Source organism: Crocuta crocuta, unplaced genomic scaffold (genome assembly GCF_008692635.1).
Source record: "Crocuta crocuta isolate KB4526 unplaced genomic scaffold, BGI_CrCroc_1.0 scaffold348, whole genome shotgun sequence".
In the NCBI taxonomy this organism is placed as follows: Eukaryota; Metazoa; Chordata; class Mammalia; order Carnivora; family Hyaenidae; genus Crocuta; species Crocuta crocuta.
In genome coordinates, this window is record NW_027529573.1 from 7,338,780 (window position 1) to 7,344,779 (window position 6,000).

The 6,000-nt window shown below is 39.9% G+C and overlaps 1 protein-coding gene across 4 annotated transcripts in view; it reads right to left on the reverse strand.

The window, feature by feature from the left end:
* Positions 1–6,000, reverse strand: part of CTNNA2 (catenin alpha 2) — a 957,624-nt gene that overhangs the window by 111,398 nt on the left and 840,226 nt on the right. The window lies entirely within an intron of this gene.

Consider the following 6,000-nt stretch of genomic DNA (forward strand, 5'->3'; position numbering starts at 1 on the left):
AATACTCATCACGGAGTGTGGAACACTATGATTTTGGCCACAGAAGCACTAAACTCTTGCCAGTGAGAGAGACGCTACAGTACACTTAGGATTTAAAGGGGACTCACAGGAAGTTGTAATGGAGGAGCTCTACCCAAAGTAATCCATATCTGCCTGTCATATTCTGTCAGAAAAATGCTAGTCCACCAGTAGCCCACTCAAGGACTTTCAGGGGGCAGGCAGGCCTGAGAAACACATAGGAAAGGCTTATCTAATTCAGTAGGCAATGATAGAATGTACAACAAATTAGAATATATGGGCCTAATATAAAGGCATTCAGTTTTGATTTTTTAAAAATACTATGCCAGCCAAAACAGCTGCACTGCATTTAAGCTCTCTGGTCAAACATTTCCATCTGTGTTATTCCTTCTTCTCAAGGAGTGAGAGGCGGCAATACAAGGTCAGATTGATTGGCCACGGTCAACAGCACACAAAGCTACCATCAAAACCCTGGTCAGTCCCATCAGTCTGGTGCCAAAAGAACAAGAGGATGGGGATTAGAAAGGGCAAAGGAGAAGAGAACAGCCACCAGGGCGAGGGGCAGCAGGGCAGGTAGAACAAGTGATTAGCAGAGTGAGAATCCCCTGAGCCTTGTGGCCACCTGCCCTTTTGTGTCCTGTCACCTCTGCTCTCCGAAACCAGGCTGCCTCCGTATCATGCCTTCATGCCACTGGAGATTAAAATGCAACACACATATGTGGAGTTCTGAATGCAAAAGAAAGCTTAGCCAGACAGTGTGAAGAGCATGGAACTGGAGGTCAGGAGGCTTAACCACTAACTAGTTATATAGTCACTTCACATTTGGAGGGCCGTTTTCTTACCCGCAAAAGGAGACAGATAGAGGTGATACTAGGAATACTTTCAAAGATTACGTCAATAAATTATTAGCATTAAGAATCCCATTTTGAAGCTTTTAAGGAAGAACACTTTAAGTCTATTGTAGTGAGAATATGTACTCTGAGAAACCACAGACGGAATTTCCAAACATTATCAGTTTCTTATATTTTATTGTTTACCTTGGATTCTTCAGATAATCTTCACCATTTTACTCAGTTTTCCAAGTAAGTCTGTTTGAAAGACAAATATACCTTCCTGTACCCATTTATAGAATACTAAATGCCCAGAGGTATGAGGCTTCTTGGAGGCAAAACAAGAATGACAGCTTCTCCATTTCTTGTCATATTGTCTCCACTCTACATTTTTATTTATATTTATTATATTTGTATTCTAGTCTATTTTATATTCCAAGAACCCCATTATGTATGTGACATAGAATTGGTGCTCAATACATGTGTACTGAATTAAAGAATAGTTTTTGATGCTTTTTTATTGCATATATTATTTGGAATACATCATAAAGACACTTTCAAAGATAAAGCTGAGTTACCTCTTGAATCTGGCTAGACAAAGTTCATACCACCTTCTAGCAGATATTTACCAACACTATGGTACTAAACAAGGATTCCTATATTTTGGTCCACTGTTTGAGTCCAGAATTCAGAGCCCCCTGTTCATGGTAGCATTAAAAAATAAATCAAGATGGTGTGAATTTTCCAAAAAGATGTGTGTATTTAATTTATAATTCTTTTCATCTTCAAGTGAATTCTTGCCATTTCTGCTGTCAAACAACCTTCATTTTACAAAATGAGGATTTCAGATGGTTTTGTTTCCTCTCTATCATCCTTGCCTGGTACGTGAGACTTGTGATCACACTTTTGCACAGCAGTGGACAGAAGCTGAAGAGTTTGGCATGTGGCTGTATGGAACAACAATCAGGGAGCCTTAGGGCTGAGAAAAACTAGGCTCCTGAGTGAAGGAGAGGCCAACCAGTAACTTCTACATGGTGATAATGAACTTTTATGTGTGTATATTTTGAAACGTGTCTTCATCCTTTATTTAAATAAACTATTATGGCTTAGATCTAATATGGGAATCTCATTGCCTGGTAGAATCTAATTAGGGGGAACAGTGCTAATAACAACTAGAAAAAAAATAAGCCAGCAACCCCTGATAGTCCTTTGATTATTCTCCTTAATTTTCTGATCCATAAATCCTGAAGTCTGGCATCCCCCATGCTACAATGTGTTCCTGCTGTTTAAGTCCGCTTAAAATCAGAATTTTATTTACCTTGTATTGTATTCTGAAACACTCTGAAACTATTTCCAACATGATGCGCAGGATTTCCCTATTTCCAAAGGCAGGCAGGTTTACAGATCTTAAATTGGCCATAGACTCCATACAAATTTCTATTTTCCTTAAGCTTGCCTTTCTGCTTCTCACTGGACCACTGGCATCATGGTGACTCTGAACATAGTTTTAATATTCTACAACTATGGCACCAAACACAAAGTTTTGGTCTCTAAGGCAGCTCCCAATCATTATTATAGCTTGAAATGCCAGCTCATATTCCAGTAATAGTCCAAGACTACTGGATGTACATATTAAGTACTGGATTACTTACTTCACCTGTTCTTTAAATACAGCTCTGTAGTTAACTCAGATAAAATAAAAAGTGTCCTATTTTTCAAATCACAAGATTTCCCAACACTTTGCTTTTTAAACCAATTTATCATGATAATCCTTTCAAGGGGGTGGGGCACATAGGGAATGGTAGACTAGTAATTTTTAGACATTTGAAAAAGATAAATGTAGGGTGCCTGAGTAGCTCAGTTGGTTAAGTGGCTGACTTTGGCTCAGGTCATGATCACACGGTTCATGGGTTCGAGCCCTACGACAGGCTCTGTGCTGACACCTCAGAGCCTGGAGCCTGCTTCGGATTCTGTGTCTCCCTCTCTCTCTGCCCCTCCCTTGTTCATGCTCTGTCTTTCTGTCTCTCAAAAGTAAATAAAAATGTTAAAAAATTTTAAAAAGAAAAAGATTAATAGGAGTTAAAAAATAGACAATAGATTGTTAATTGATTACCATTACTAGGCTGCAACCCAAGAGATGTTGAGAGATATGTTTAAATTTAATAAAAAGTCTGAAAGCTGCTGGAGTCAGTCAAGCAGGTAACATTTATGTTGTTATGTTACACAACAGGCTGGTTGTGGCTTCTGCTTTCTCTGCTCTTGAATTGTTGACAAGTTAGCTGAGGCTAACAGGGGTCATCTGCCATAATGGAATCTTAGAAAACAACAAAACACATCATTTATGGTTAGTTGTTGGGCTATTTAGATTGCTTTGGGATTTCTAAAAGGGACTAGGTCATGAGTAAAAGTGGCATTGCTCCTTGCTTTAGCTAAGCATACTAAATTCCCCAACCATCTCTTATGAAAGAAAACCCTCTTCTATACCTTCTGAGAACTGGATTTGGGGAAGCAAAAGCTGAAAAGACTGAGCCAAATGTTCTATCTTTGACTTAATGTCTCAAAAACCAGTTATATGGAGGAAAAGAAGGAAGCTTAGCAGCCATCACTAAATTGTGTGCTGCTGACTACAACAGCCTTAGGAGTTCAGAGAAAGGAACAATCAGTACTCCTGGGAGGGAATCAGTCAATGCATCATAGAGAGTTAGGATATCCATCTTACAACACTTCTCTTCTGATTGCCTGATTGGCCTAATTTTCAGGATGTTCAGAGATTATGATATTTTGCTGCTCTGGAGGCCCACTGTGTAAACAGGTGAAACAAACAACAGTATCACCCACAAGATGAGAGATAAGAATCCAGCAAGGGGAACTGATACAGATTCTCTTAAGAAAGTAACTTGCTCCTTGGTAGTGCCTGGGTAGCTCAGTCCATTAAGCATCCAACTCTTCACTTCAGGTCATGATCTGATGGTTCAGGAGTTCCAGTTCTGTATCAGGTTCTGTGCTGACAGCATGGAGTCTGCTTGGAATTCTGTCTCCCTCTCTTGGTGCCCCTCCCCTGCTTGCCCTCTCTCTTAAAAAGAAATAAAAATAAACTTTAAATTAAAAAAAAAAAAAGTAACTTGCTCCTTGAACCACATTTGTACCATTGGCATCCACTAGCTAACCTTTTAATAACAGCCACAGTTGGCCAGAAGCAGATATTTCAGAGATGGCAATGGCAGAGTTAAAACTGACAAAAATCACAAATGCTTAAAGTCCCCACAAAAATATACTGTGATTATTTAAAATGAACGATGTTTTCAGTCACCAAACAAGAAAACAAAACAAAAACCCACACAGTTCAAAGCTCCAAACGTTCAAAGCTCCAGGCTCCACACAGTTTAAAGCTCTGAAACTTGGTTTTGTATAGACATCACTACCCCCAAGTATTTCCATCTCAAAAATCCCATAGACTTGTCAGAACATTTACAAGAAAAGCCAAAATGCCTGGAAGGCTGAGCTTTAATTAAACATTAAAAACCTCTGCTAATAAAGTATTTAGGCATTTAATTCCAAAGTGATATGAGGTGCATCAGAAAGACGAGAACAGTTTCTTCTTTTCTAGTCCGGGAAATCAAATTACATTTTTTAATATTTGTAATTCTGTTCAACTCCAAACACCAGTGCATATTCAGTGCATTCAACCCCCAAAACACTTTATCATTTCATTAATTTTTACAGCTCCAGGTATCACAGTGGTGTTTTAAGAAGAGCACACTATTGAAATAAAGTAGAATAGCAATTCGGAGGTTTATAAAGCGCTTGCTCCTCATGTTAATATTGCTACATCATTGTAAATTTGAGAATAAAATGAACTTATTTACTATTAAAAGGGAATTTATGGCATGTCTAGTCACTACAGTCATGTATCCATATGAAACCATAAAGAGATGATGCCACAAATTCTACACCAGCTGTTGCTCTCTAGAACACTCAGGGGGAGTGAAGGGTGCTATGGTCTCAGTCTGAAGATTTACTCACTTATCTACACGGATAAGGTCAGCATACAAACAGCATTAACATATATGTGCCTATCTTGTACAGAATTTGTAGGTTTCTACAGAATATGCCTCCTATGTTACAGATGGGGTTTTATAATTCAGGAAGAGACAAGATGATACCCTTGCCTGGAATCTGAGAGGCAAGTCAGAAGGAGCTTATATTAAGAGAGAGGGATTCGACCTGAAGAGAATGATGGACTTTCATAGACATGGACATCTGGGTAGATTTCATGGCCACCTTCAAAGCTTGATTTGAGAAGAGTGTGAAAGGTCTGGATGTCCCAGAACATGTTTGTAGTCATGTCCCTCTTTCATGCTGAAATGTCATGGAATCCTTTTAAAATGCAGCTGCCTTGGGCTGAGAGGAGTTTATCAACCTCACTGCTAGTAACTTAAGTTCTGAAGGTTAGAGGGTACAGGCAACAGGGTAATTTGATCAGGGAAGAATGACTCAGGAGACGGTGGCACCTGGAAGACAGCAAGACAACACTGGGTGAGCAGAAGGAAGTAAGAAGCACTCTTACGCTCCGGTTTTTAATGACCTCTCTAAAGTATCTGGGACTTTTGATTATTCTATAGGTTTTAAGTTTTAGCATCATATAACGGTCAGGATCTTGGGCTATGGATTTCAGCAGCTCAGGGTTTACCTCCTGACTCTTGTTCTTCCCTGCTGAGCAGGGTACTTTACCTCTGTAAGCCTCATTTTTCTCAACTATAAAATACAACTATAACATAATAACAAAGTGGTGATAAGGTTGAAATGAAACACGACTAGTATTTAACTCAACTTTGTTGAACATCTAATTCTCGATTTTGGCTCAGGTCACGATCCCAAGGCTGTGGGATGGAGCACCAAGTCGAGCTCCAGACTGAGCGTGGAGCCTGCTTAGGATTCATATTCTCTCGCTCTCTCTCTCGCTCTCTCTCTCTCGCTCTCTCTCTCTCGCTCTCTCTCTCTCGCTCTCTCTCTCTCTCTCGCTCTCTCTCTCTCGCTCTCTCTCTCTCTCTCGCTCTCTCTCTCTCTCTCGCTCTCTCTCTCTCTCTCGCTCTCTCTCTCTCTCGCTCTCTCTCTCTCTCGCTCTCTCTCTCTCTCTCTCTCTCTCTCTCTC